This window comes from Amphibalanus amphitrite, unplaced genomic scaffold (assembly GCF_019059575.1).
Source record: "Amphibalanus amphitrite isolate SeventyFive unplaced genomic scaffold, NRLGWU_Aamphi_draft 000604F_arrow, whole genome shotgun sequence".
NCBI lineage: Eukaryota > Metazoa > Arthropoda > Thecostraca > Balanomorpha > Balanidae > Amphibalanus > Amphibalanus amphitrite.
In genome coordinates this window covers 342,919-356,393 of record NW_024882098.1, presented here as the reverse complement: position 1 = coordinate 356,393, position 13,475 = coordinate 342,919, and the positions used below count along the sequence as shown (strand labels likewise).

Below are 13,475 nucleotides of genomic sequence, written 5' to 3'. Positions count from 1 at the left end.
CCTGTTTGCGGTTGCGTCCTTTGTGTCTGTGTGTCTGACCGGTGTGCGGTGGTGCTCCAATGTTGCAGACGGGCGGCGGCCCGGTCACGCCCCAACAGACACCGCGCGGCGTCCCGCTCGCTGGCACCGGAGCCGCTTTGTTGCATGGCGCCTCTGTAAACAGAGACCACCCCTCGGCGCGCGGCCGCCATCGCTGCTGGTGCTGGGGGTGATGGTGGTGACTGGTGATGGTGGTGAGGCACCCGGATCTGAGAATCAAGAGGGTAGTGGGCATGGGCAGTCCATGCCGCCCAAGCTGAGGTGCCTTGGGCTCTTGGTCGCCGAAGCTCCAGGAGAGCAGATCTGAGATAGTGTCTATGAAGGGAGGTAAAGGGAGCCCTGCAAGTGTTTGGTATGTCTCAGAACATCCGGTACGTAAGGGTCAGCCGCGCCAGCACCTCTAAAGACAGGTCCAGAGACTGTTCGGCGCGCGGCGGAACCTCGCGGTGCGGAGTGAGGCACAACCACACTGCGGTTTGTCCAACAGAACCTAACAGCGTGGTGTCGAGTAGAACCACGCCGCACGACGCAGCGCTCCGGATGGCCTGCTGCAGCTAAACATCGTTCTACACCGGCCGAGCTGTCACATGACACTGACAATGTCGCGCCGCGCCTCAGCGTCCAATGACAGGCGGCCACGCATCGCGAGACCTGACAGGCCCGGCGGTACACCAGAGATCTGACAGATCCCATCAGCGTGCTGACAGCGACCATCAGCGTGCTGATGATGGAGACCATCAGCGCGCTGACACCGACCAGCCTGACCACCATCCCGCTGTCATCCTGCTGGTCATCTCGCCGGTCATCCTGCCGGTCATCCGCCACCCTCACCACAGTCACACCCGCATCATCACCGCACCCAATCGGCAGCCATGATCAGCCGCCGGCCCGCGTGCATCCCCTCCCCACGCACGCGCGGCGCCGGCCGCAGAAACAAACCGGTCGCATTATGCAATGTTGCAATGTTGCGCGGGGCGGCCGGCTGCGGCGGCGGCGGCGGCGGGCGGCTGCGGCTGCGGCGGCGACGGGGCGCGTCAGTCTGCACCGGGTGGCGGTCCGGGAGGCGCACGCAGGGTGCTCACTGCACGCGCGGGTTGGTGCACGGCTGTGAGCACGCCGGAAGTGATTGCCATTGCAGGCGGCGGCCGCACGGCGCAAGGCTCGGCACGGAACGGACGAGGAAATTGTGGAAGTTTAGGACGCAGAGGATCGACAGAGGAGACGTTTGAAGGTGGGTTTGGGGTCCATGGATGCGCTGTGATTGTGCGTCGTCGCCGCTGTCGTCGGTACCTCGCCACCGTCGCCGACGACGACATGGGTCTCATCGTCGGTGCCGGGCCGACGTTGGTCGGTCGCCAGCGGACAGCGGTGGTCGGTTGTGGGGGTCGGACTGCCATGTCGCTGCGTATAAAATAGCCAGCGATGAGCTGACTAACTTTTATGGCACCTTGTTAGAAAGGTCTTAATTCTTTTGAAAAACTGCGAAAACGGTGTTCTTAGTCTGAATGGATCGGATGACAATGTACAGACGCTCGCTTTGTATTGTTTCTCATTTTCCATCCACTTTGGTGTCCTAAACATGAGAATGATTGCTCAGAACGATCCAGCATTAATGTCAGGATAAAACATTGTCTTGTTGCTTGCAAGCTGCATTTGTAATTATTTGGGTGCAACTGGAGCATGAAGGTAGCATTTAGCTTGACGGCGTCTTAATTGTAGCTTTATGTGTACTTTTGTTGCAGATTGCAACAATTTGCCTCCCCACGTTTCGCAAATTATTGATGCAGTTTTTCTCTCTGAAAAAAAAAAACAGACTCCATCAGTCATTGTTCGCACAGGAAGCCATGGTCGGGACGTTGCTAGTAGCGCCTCCTAGGTATTGCAGCTTTAAAGGGTCTACAATGTCGAATGATTGCCAAGTTATGCTCTAATTAAAAGATATAGGTATCCCCAAGGATATGCGAGTACGTTTAATATTGCCAGTCACTCGTAGTCATGTCATGTTTTATTACCTTGATCAGACAACAGAAACCCACTTGTTCTTTTTTTAGTTCGCCGCTGGGAAAATTGTAGCCCACCACGCTTAGCAGATGCTTGGGTTTTCCAGCCTCTCGGGACATGAGCAGGGCGAGTTACTATACTGCCTGCGAATTAGAAACATGAGCATCGGATATCTGCAAATTTATGCCGATTTCTATTGCCATCCTTCCAAATTGCAAACAAAACATACGCTTTTTATTTCAGACTAGTTTGGGTAGGTACGTCACATTAGTTTATCGGAAAAACACTTTAGTACAGCTCTTAACATAAACATAAATTTCCATTGCCTTATCCCTCTTTACCAGAAAATACTGTTTTGCTTGTAAACAGCAGCAAGCATTGAAAAAGAGACTGCGCATTTTTACTGTGCTTTCCTCTACAAAGGCAAGAATTGTCCGATTCGATGAATAGTGCTATACCTAACTCAAAATCTTTGTGGCTAGTGGTGCGGGAATTTCAACCAAATTGCTCACCATCTAAAAAGGCTTTCATTACTGTAAAAGTGTTCATATGAGAGCATGGTAACGATTTGGGCATTGAAGAAGTAGCATTAGTAATAGGATGAGGTAGTAGAGGTAGAAGCATTGAAGTAGAAGACTTTGCTAAGTTCATTGCAAAAATATGTCCATCGCTACGCAGTATACGCATGTCCTAAAAGCATAATCTTCTTTCAACACAAATAATTCATAGTCACTCGTCTGTGGAGCATCACTGTTGAAATTACGCATTATTTAACTAATCATTCTGTGTGAGTGCAGTGCATGGGATATTAAACGCGCGTCGCCCCGCGCCGCACGCATGAGATCAATACCGCGCTGTGCTGGCACTCAGTATGCATGGAATGTACGCAGTCGCTGACATTTGGACGGCGCACCTATCGATTTAGCCGGCTTGTTTGTCATGAGCTGCCGCCGGAATTCACTGCGAAGTTCAGCCGCTCGGCGGTCAACTTTTTGAAATTATCCGCTATCGGCAAAGCGGATGTGATGACCTGCACACCGTTCTTGGAGAACATGACATCCGCTGCTCCTTCCCGGGGGTTGACGGCTGCTGGAGCCCTTCACTTGAGGTGGACACTTCAGCGAATGTCGGGAGACGACGGTGCTGCATTTGCCGCTGCTGTGGACGACCTGCCAGAATCCCGCGTGGCACGCGATGTGACGTACGGCAGCCAGCCAGACGCAAAGTTTGCAGCCGCCGGCGAGGAAAATCCGCCGGCGGAAGTTGCTCAGCAGAGTCGCGAGACATTCTTGGCATTGTCCAGTTTGTCCCATGAATGCCGGAGTCTAAGGTGCATCAGTCTGCTGGTATGTCGATGACACATGGGTGGCATACCCCTGAGGTGTTTTTCCGGGTCACTTCTCTTCTCACGGAACGAGTCATGCTGACCATAACCGTTTGCCGGATATGGTTCACGAGGCACTCTCAGCAATCCCACACCCCCGGTCTGCAGCCCGCTGCGCCCGCGCAGATGACAAACTGTTACTGGCCGGCCGGGCCAGGAGTCGCCCTGCTGCTCAGCAGGGGCCAGCAGCTTGGTCCGCTCACGTCCATAAACGTCCTGTTTGGTCTGTCTGTGCACGGCGCCCTGTGCACACGGACCGTGCACGCCGGATGTGCACAGTCTCTGTCTGAGGTGCGCCGGCGCGGCGAGACCCTCACCTGGCCCGCGCTGCGCGTCTGCCGATGGGTGTTTGACAAGCCGCATGCAAATTGCGGCCGAAAACATGACTGGGGACCTGCTATTCCGCCACTGTACATAAATGAGCTCGGCACACAGGGCTCTGAGGCTGTTAATATCATACACCACGCATGTGACAAGTATGCGAGTCCGATTTTAGAGCGATTTACAAATTATTCTTTGAAAGGATCCACGTTGACAGGTCAATTTTATTATATTAGCCTGCGTTCACCGAGAAATTGTTAGCGCGGTGCATTGGTAGCATACACTACAGCATGGCAGCAGCACACCTTACTCTGACGCCTTTTCAGTTTGCGCGCAATCCTTCAGAAGCGCTTATCCTGTGGTCAATCGAAACCGCATTGGGCTGCACAGACGCGTCTAAGCTGGCGATGCCAGGATTGCTAAACAACGCGACTAGTCGGCAGGCACTGGAAACAAAATGGCGTCCCATGGCACGTCCAGCTTGAGCTAGTCGCTTCTGCACAGGCTGGCTGATCCAGAAAAAGACGTCAAATGACACGCGTGCCGAAGCTGGTTTGACTTAGTCATGCTAATTTATTCGCCTAAGATTTATGGAATGGTTCAATCTGTAAGAGCGGGTTGATTATTCACCCCAACTGTCAGAGAAATTTGTTGCGGCGGACGCTCCTTTTGATTAATGTGAAGTTTCCGAGGTCAGCGATAGTGTGTCTGCGTATGAAAAGGTAATAATTAAATGAACTTATATGCTAGTGCACCAACAATTTTCTCTGATGTTATTTGTCACCTTTTAAAACAGTAACAGCTTGAAAAATACATGGTTATGCTCAATATTTGATGCCGTTGCCGGTTTTTATTTACATAAAAATTTGGTACAATTAATTTCAAAGCTCAAAATACGCACCCACATGTCAATATTCTTTTAGGTGGTATTAACATGTATATCCTGTAATCAGAACCTATTTTTTGCACTAATACCTAATTTCAACGGTGCCTTTTGGATGTCTGGAGACGCATACCTAATTCTTATAATTTCCTACATTTTTTATAAGTTCAATGCCTACCTATACCTACAACAGAAACTATTAGTAATCGTGGTTTTATAACCTTCATTGACTTTGTAGAAGAATTGCATGCATTGCCCATTATGAAGTAAAAACGGTTAAAATGTTATTTCAGTCATGCTTGGTTCGAACTAATTTGGAAGAAATTTGGATATTTGATTAAGCTAGGATTAAAGCGCTTCTCAGCTTATTTTCGTCCTTCGACTATTTTAATTTGAAAGGAGAAATCGCTTGCGGCAGCGTTAGCATTAAAACATTCTTCCAATCGCAAACTTGCTAATTAATGGCTCATTTATGTAGCTATTGTCTGTTTAATCCTCTCCATCACTTCACATTTTCGGTGCATACCTATCTACTCGCTGCTGCATAGGTAGCACAAGCATTGTGTGCGATGACCTACTTTCATTCTTGTTCCGCCCTTTCTAAGCCGTTTGCTATGCACCGCCGATTCGTTGTTGCTCAACATGCTATACCGACCGATCGAGCGAAGGACAGACAGCAGAGGCTTTGGGGAAAAGCTGGGGTCCGCAGAGGACCGCTAGGATGCAGCTTATTGTTGTCGGCAGAAACATGGAAATTCTGGAAATGTGACGCCTTTTACTCGCATTTCGTGGGCGTTTTTCACGAACGTGACGTCTCTGCGATGAAAAATCTCCATTTTAGGCACCTAAGAATGCCCTTATTTAGACGATCCAAACAAGATATGGTGATAGTGGTTTAAAAAGGAAAGATTAGATTCACCTTGCTGCTTTTGCATGTGAGGAGGTACTGAGTAGTACAAACAACGCCTTTAAACCGTTTAATGGGTGCACGATAACGGTGAATGGGTGGAGCAAGATGTCATCTGTTTGCCTGCGGAATACGTTAATTATCCAACGCCGACCATCATGCCCGACAGACTCGCACGAGCTACTTGCCCGGCTTTCCTTTCGCAACTTTTCCTCCGTCTCCCCGTGTTAATCTCTTTAAACCGATGGCTATCCTTCCGCTGTGCCCGAGGCGGTAGCTCACGGCGACCCTCGCTCCCGTTAGTTCCTGCCACTGCCGCCAGAGGCGCCACGGACAGGGTTCGGCTGGTGGCGGGCGGTGAGCCTCCTCCGCAGCGCAGCGCTCTGGAGAGGGGGAGGGGTGGGAGGCAACGACTGGGGGAGGCGAGATAGCGAGCGGCACTCGGTTCGCAAACGAAATGGGCGCGCATCGTCCGCAGAAAAGAATTCCTGCCTTCTTGGAATGACTGAGTTGTGCGCCAGTGGTGCGCCACCGGGAGCCCGGCTGGAAAGACTTGACGTGGTTAGATGATGGCCATTGGCCGGGGAATCCCGCCTCAGGTGGCACCGCATTCCCGTCCGTAATTGGCTGACGCATGGGGAACGCAAACCTGCTCAGTTAGCCACTCATGACGTTTTACTGCTGACTATTAGAAATGATGACCGATGCGGCCAAGGAATTACGTTGATGGATCGAGCATCCTATCTGGAATCGGTGAGAGTCGAATGACCTACGACAGCACCCTTCACTAGCATGCAGGGAGATTCGCGTGCAAGTTTCCATTTTTAACCGTCACGTCAAGCTCCCTTCAGCAGCTCGGCCTTGGCTTCCTCTCGATCTTTGACGTTTCACGCGTCGTGCACCGATTTGTGCACTGAGTGACGCCGTGCACAGAGGTGTGCACGCACAGGTGACCTGTGCAGAGTGCAGGTCACCGGGTCAGGTGCGCCGATCGATTGACCTAAATACAGGTCAGCTGCAGACAGATTGGAAAGTCGAGTCGCCTCCGCTGCGTAACGCTTATGAGCACGCGCAGTCCCATAAAAGCGGCGCCAGCTCTCGCACACAAAATGCCACGGATCCTCACTTACAAAAGCGGGTCCTCACTCACAAATTGCCGCAAATGCTGGGCCACAAAAGGGCAGAAGTTTTGTCCATGATTTCAAGCAATGATTTTAAGTGTTGGTCCATAAGAAGCCACCAGTTCCTGCCTTCCTGCCTTTCAAACCCACGAAAGGTCACGGAAATATCATATCTCAATATTGGCCCATCAAGTAGTCACAATCACGAATGGTCCTGACTCGCTTCGTTGTTAATCCTCAATTCATCCCTGTGATGTATGATTCGACTAATTAACGTCAAACGTGTCTCAGCATATGACGCTATGACGCAAAAATGTCATACTTCCGTTATCTAAAATCCATTGCGAGCCAGGCCAGGTGCTCCTTAATTTATCTTATCTTTCCATCTCAACATGAAAGCTGGTGACGGTGGTGGTTTGTATGTAGAAGTTCGTGTCCAGTCAGTGTATCTGGCTCCAATGTGGGTCTAGTGGATTTGAAATAAGCATTTATTCTAATAAGTGAGAGTGGAGAATTGAAGCAGAACGAGATGCATTTCGTCATACCAGCCTCTCGGAGGTAGGCTGACTATAAGCCAGCCGTCCAGATGAAGTCAGCAAGATGCACAAACAGAGGCTTACCGCCTCCGCTGTCGCAAATGATGCAGCGATGCAGGGCAGGCCCGAGGCTGGTTGACGTCGCCAAGTTACTCAGCTCTTTTCTGAGATCACGAGCGGCACGATCGCCATGGAAAACACTGCGCGCAGCCTGTGGGGTCAGTGGAGTGGAAATTCCGCCGCCGTTGTCCCGCTCGCCAGGTCAGGCGACCTTCGCGTGAGCGGCATCGTGCAAAAATGCACCTCTGCAGACGCTGATAGCCGCCTGATTTGCTATATCGACTGAGCTTTCGTCAGCTATCCGTAACGTTGCCTCTTCGGGCCGTTCGTCTGGCTTATTCCCTGCCCTTTCACGCTCTGGGAGAGTTGTAAAGCTCGTTATCACACAGAGGTCCTTCAAGAGCCTGTGACTCCCACTCACTTCGCCTTTATACCGCTTCCGGGCTATACACCGTCATCCACCGCGCTGACGACATCGATCAGTGCGTGCACTAAGACAATATCCGGCGCTTTTGTCGCCGTAAAACATGCTCTTTACATGACGGCGGGTCGGTGACCCCGTGACGGTCGGCGCCTCCTGTCCGGCGCTGTCCGGCGCTGTCCGGACGCCGCAGACATCCTGTCCGCTCGGCCCGACCGGCGCGATCGCCGCCCCACCGGACGGCCGCAGAGCCGTGTCGTTTTTGTCCAGCCATAAAACAGCACCGCCAAGGATGCGTTTATCTCACAACAGGCAATCGGTAACTCGTTCCTCTGGCCTGGCTCCCCATTATTCTACACAATTATCCTCCCGGGCGAGTGCTTTTTACAGCATTTCGAGGTAAAGAGCGCAATAAAACAGGCAGCAAAAAACGCGTGGTTATTTTTTCGGTCAGGAGCGTGGGGAGGGCTGAGATGCAGGCTGTACGCACCAATTGTCCCAACAGTTTATGGGGAAGGGTTGAATGGGCATGACTGAAAATTGGCGGGGCTGCTGCATAAAAAAGCATATTGTGTTACACGGCTGAAATGCGGGCTGGGCTAATCCAGCCGGCGATTTTTTCCCTCCGCCATCTGTCTTTGAGCTGGCTCGTGTGAACGAACTCTCAACCCTGAAAGTGGCGTGATGAATAACTCGGAAGTCGAGACCGACTTCATTCAATTAACCGTGCGCATACACGCGTCAAACACTACAGTACCTATGAAAATATTAAAATCAAATTAAAGATATTTAACTGCAATTTATAATATTCGTTCCATTCGGTGCGTTATTAAAAAGTTATTTCGTCATTCATTGAAAAACCTTGTGTAATCGCCATAAGTGTACTAATGTAGATTGAAGCTACCTTCTTTACTCGACATAGGTCATTCGTCTTATAGGATTGAGTACCCTGAAATAGATCCTATCGATGTTCTAACAAGATTGTAAAGTTCACAGCTAAATTTTGAAAGTAAAAGGTTCACTGGTGTCCTAAAAGCTCTATTGCTCTTCTTGGCATTCCTGCATGAAAGCCAGGTGTAGAAACATCCAAATGTGTCCGAATTCTTTCCAATTTGCGTAAATCACTGTGTTTGCAACGGTGTTCTATATTCTTTTATCGTGCCGTTGCGATGTTGACGGCTTGTCTCATTACTGACAGTCGGCCGAAACGTATGTATTTTTAACGTTCTTATCCGACTTTGTCGGCGGCGGCCGGCCGGTTATCGTCGTTATCAAACACTCAAAGTCCTGTACGCGTGTCAGTGACATCTCATCATCCCAGCTTGTGTGTTTCGCAAGCATTTTCATAAACAAAACTCATTTACATTTCGAATTAAGCATTGTTCCGTTTTGACGAATAGCGTCTGGATTCAAGTGGACATAACATGCAACCGAGTTTGATCGATTTTGGATTCGAGGAAGTCGCTGGCGGGTCGACATTTGGAGCCCGCTGTAGGCTACAAACGCAGTCCAAACGTCCGCTACGGGTCGCCGAAATGTTATTTTATGTCATGGCATAGTAATCATCTGATAATTTCTGCTGTCACTCCCTCAAAGGCACCGCACAGAAAAAATGTCCGCGCTGCGCCGGAAGAAATACTGCTCTGTATTTGGGTTCCGGTCCATGGCAACGGTGCAAAAACAAAATGGCGACCGCCGCCGTGTCGCTGTCACTTATTCATGACGTCTGGCGGTGGATCTATGACCCGTGATGGGACATGTCCGCCAGTGTATACGACTGGCGGCACGACTCCATCCGTCCGGCTCGGACCCCCGACACTAATGTTGGTGTCTGGTCGAGCCTCCCCTCTTCCTCCCTGACGTGTCATCCCTGCCCGTTCCGGTCCGGAGCCTTTGACTGGCGGTCCTCCCACCGCCACTGTCTGGTCTCTGTCATCACGACTCGATGGGGATGAGGGGAGAGGGGTAACCGTGACCGTGGCCGAAGAATGGCTCACATTTATCACACAGAGAGCCGCCGCGCCGGAAAGAGCACGGCGATGAGCCGAGCGCACGTGTTCGATCGAACGGCGCGCTCTGGGACGAACCTGCGGCTCAGTGTCGCCCCCCCCCCCCTCCCCACGAGGTGAAGCCAGTTCAGTGCTGATCCGGCCAAGTGCCTATACCCTCACCTATCGACTCATGTTGGCGTATTGCAGACACCGACGAAACTGCTTCGGTCCCAGTAACACACACCCACGCAGTCGTTAAACTCGCCCCGGCATGCCTGTCGACGGGCGCGGCTCCCCGTGGTATCACCTCCCTCCCTCCTCTCCCCTCCCTCCTTTCCACCTCACCTCACCCCTCCACCCCGCCTTGTCGCCCGCGTGCCACTCGGCCGGCGCGTGCGGCCGCACGCCGGGCCGCCGACGGCGCGCCATGGCCGGTCGTCGGCCGCCGCGTCGGGCTCGATGTTGACCGGCGCACTCTGCAACGCTGCAACCGAGGTGCGTTGACCGTGGCTGAGGCGCGTGTGGCGCCGGCGCCGCGGCACCGCCGGCCGGCCGGTCGTCGCTGGGGGGCTCACAGGTCGACTAGCGGCCGACGGTGGTGGAGCGGGACACACTCCGAGAGACCGGAGCTCGGCACTGACGGCCGACAACTCTGTTGTTGCAGGACCAACAGGGGACAGAGCAGCCGCCAGGACTGAGCATAAAGGTGGGTGAGAAGGAGCTGGAAGTTCAGCTGGGCTGAAATGGATTGGCGAATGGTGATTGCTTGTGGTGATTTATCGTGATGTGTATTTTTCTGGCGTTAGTATTCTTGAGGGAAATTGAAAAACATGATCGAAGGGACACCTTGTTACATAGGTCGACTATGATTTCACGTTGGCATCAGCAATCACACCGAACTTCAACCCTCGACGACCTCCGTCTCCAGCCCAATCGTCCGGGCGGGCCGCTCCACCCGTACCCTTGCCGTGCTGCAGGGGGTCCAGTATCCGGCGGACCGGTGTCCTCCAGGTCCGTCAGGGTCACAGTGTCCTGTCAGGGTCAGGGGACCCTCCACGGACGGCACTCCGTCCCCGGGGTAGCCAGGCGCGGAGAACCTGGTCGTTACCGGCCACATTTTCCTCCCCGGCCAGCTCTTTTTTCACGCGTCGCCTGCGCCCCTTTGAACACGCCCGTTTTTTGCTCGCGCATCCCGCTTGCGAGTTTTTTCTGCCGAGCCTGCGAAAGGGTCATCGGCCAAAGATGCGCTCGTCAGGTGTTAAATTACCCTTAACCCCTTCAGTTCACTTCCTGATTACAGTCTATGGGGGAAACGTAATAGCCGCATCGGTGGTTTGATTAATACAGGGGTTTCTATGTCGCTACTTGCCTGCTGCCGTCTTCTCTTCACCGGAAAACGGCCAGCTGGCCCTTTTCAAAACTCTGGCTAATACATGTCACCACACTTCCCATCTTACGTGATTCCTAAGTGTCGCTAAATGTTGCTACAATTTTCAACATGTTTTTCTGATATCCAAATTTGTCATTTGCCTCGTTCCTTTAATTTTCATTCGCTATTATATCCTAACAGAAATGAAAAATGTCAGCGCGGCAGAGGTTCTGGCGAAACGCTCACGGCTACTCCGCTGCCGCCTGCAAAGTTTTAGTTAGACTGTACCGCAAAACATTTGCTTCCGGAGAATGCAATGCCGGTAGAAAGCATCAGCGATAACCCGTGCTGAGCTATATAAATTGAACTCATGAAAGAAATGCCTGGTATTCATCATACCTTCGCACTAAATTTATGAAATTTGTGTTATTTGTTTAATGTTTAATCAAACATGTTTCTGGGATCCACATTCTGCATTCGAGAGGAATATTTCGCATCCACTGCACTCCGTGCCGACATCGGGCCGTCCTCTCACATCCACTCCCCAGCTCACACGAGTCATGTCTTCCATACACCGTCAGCCGTAAAGTACGGCTCGTAATCCCTGGGCAAGCTACGGCCGCCGCCCATTTGCCACCTATTCAACGCTGAGCCACTGAGTTTGCTCCTGCAGAATGAGATGCTTCGTACGGGTCTTGAACGTCAACCGGGCATTACGGGTGATGTAGGCATTTGGGCGATACTTTAATAAAATTCTGGTGCTACCTGCCGCGGTGGCAGCTCCTGGGCCGTGGGCGGTGTGTCTGTCATGACACCGTTCTACGCAGTTGAAATTACCTCGCCGCCGCCGCCGCCGCGCCGCGCCGCTGCCGTCGCCAGCGGCGGCTCCTATTGACTTTTCTCGCCGCCGGCCCGCCTGTTTGCTCCGTGCATCACGCATGGCGCCGCCTGACACAGCCGGACGGCGCCTGACACAGCATATGACACGGGCAGATGGAGCCTGACACAGTCGCTGACACAGACGGCTGACACGTGCAGATGGAGCCTGACACAGTGGCTGACACAGGCGGCTGACACGGACAGCTGGAGTCTGACACAGCCGGACGGCGCGTGACACAGTGACTGACACAGTGACTGACACAGCTGCTGACACGCCCAGCTGCAGGGCCTGACACAAAGGCTGACACAGACAGAATAGAGCAGCGCATAAGGATTGACATGGCAGAAAGTATGACACAACGACTGACACCCTATATTGATAAACCATTGTCCCACCTTTCCTGATATCCTCCGGTTGACAGCAGTGGAAACAGCTGTTATTCTGCCTGACAGTATTATCCTAACGCTAGATGCAGACAGATGTAACTCTAACATCTCTTCTTGCATGATCCCAAGGGATGGTCCCCGAAACAGGAAATTGCACAGACTCCCTCCTGACATGAACGTTGGGTTGCATCTCGCGCCGTCTGTGAACTGCTTTGTGTCAACGGCTTTGTGGTGCGGTGTGTCCGGGCTATGGAGAGCTGGGAAGGTAGTGATTAGATATCGAGTGAAGGTGCAATGGCAGCGGTGGCGGTGGTAGTGACGATTTTGGTGATGATGATGGAGGTATAGCCGTGGTGGCGTTGACGGAGACAGAGACATAAATATGGACAGAGATTTAGATGGTAACAGTGACGACAATGGTGACGATGACGGAGACAGAGACGGAGACAGGGATGGTAACGATGACGATAATGGTGACACTGACAGTGACTGAGACAGAGACATAGACATAGACAGAGACGGAGATGGTAACGGTGACGGTAACTTAGGCTTAGACAGAGACAGATGGCAACGGTGACGGTCATCATCATCATCAGCATCATCATCATCATCATCATCATGTATTGCGAACAAAACAAGTATCAAACAAGATATGCAGGGCGGTGCAAAAGCACTCTGTGCTTATATCAAGGCACCGCTCCCTTGGTGACTTGGTGACGGTAATGGTGACGGTAACGGAGACATAGACGGAGGCATACCTAGACATAGACAGAGACGGTAACGGTGTCGGAAATTGTGACGGTGACGCGGCAGGCGACGCTCCACGCCCGTCTTCCCAGCGTGACGCCACTAACATAACCAGCCCGTCACGCCAATCTCGGCAATTTAACGCTGGGCGGAGCACATTGCAGCTCACAGAGGCACAGCACCGCCGGCCGCGCTCATGCGTATGGTCGCAGCATGTGAAACTCATACCACATTCGGATCTGTTCCCGGGGATGGGAATTTGTCACTCATGTCCCAAACTCACGCTAAATCACAATGCTGAACGAACTGGCAAGTGGCACGGCCTCGCGTCGATGCTCCTCAACTAAACCGGGCAGTCCTGACACACCGATTGTTTCATTTCGCGCAAGGTGCGGCCCAAGCTGTTAGTGCACGCCGCTGCGCCGAGTT

At 52.3% G+C, this 13,475-nt stretch overlaps 1 protein-coding gene across 2 annotated transcripts in view; it reads left to right on the top strand.

Moving 5' to 3' along the window:
* Positions 1-1,075: 1,075 nt before the first annotated feature.
* The window catches only part of LOC122394669 (forkhead box protein P1-like), a 63,048-nt gene continuing 50,648 nt past the window's right edge, over positions 1,076-13,475 (top strand). Inside the window, exons 1-2 of one of the 2 annotated variants that reach the window (XM_043391696.1) lie at positions 1,076-1,270; positions 10,329-10,370. The gene's annotated coding sequence lies outside the window, so the exon portion shown is untranslated. The remainder of the gene's footprint in view (positions 1,271-10,328; positions 10,371-13,475) is intronic. The other variant, XM_043391699.1, reaches the window with a different exon arrangement.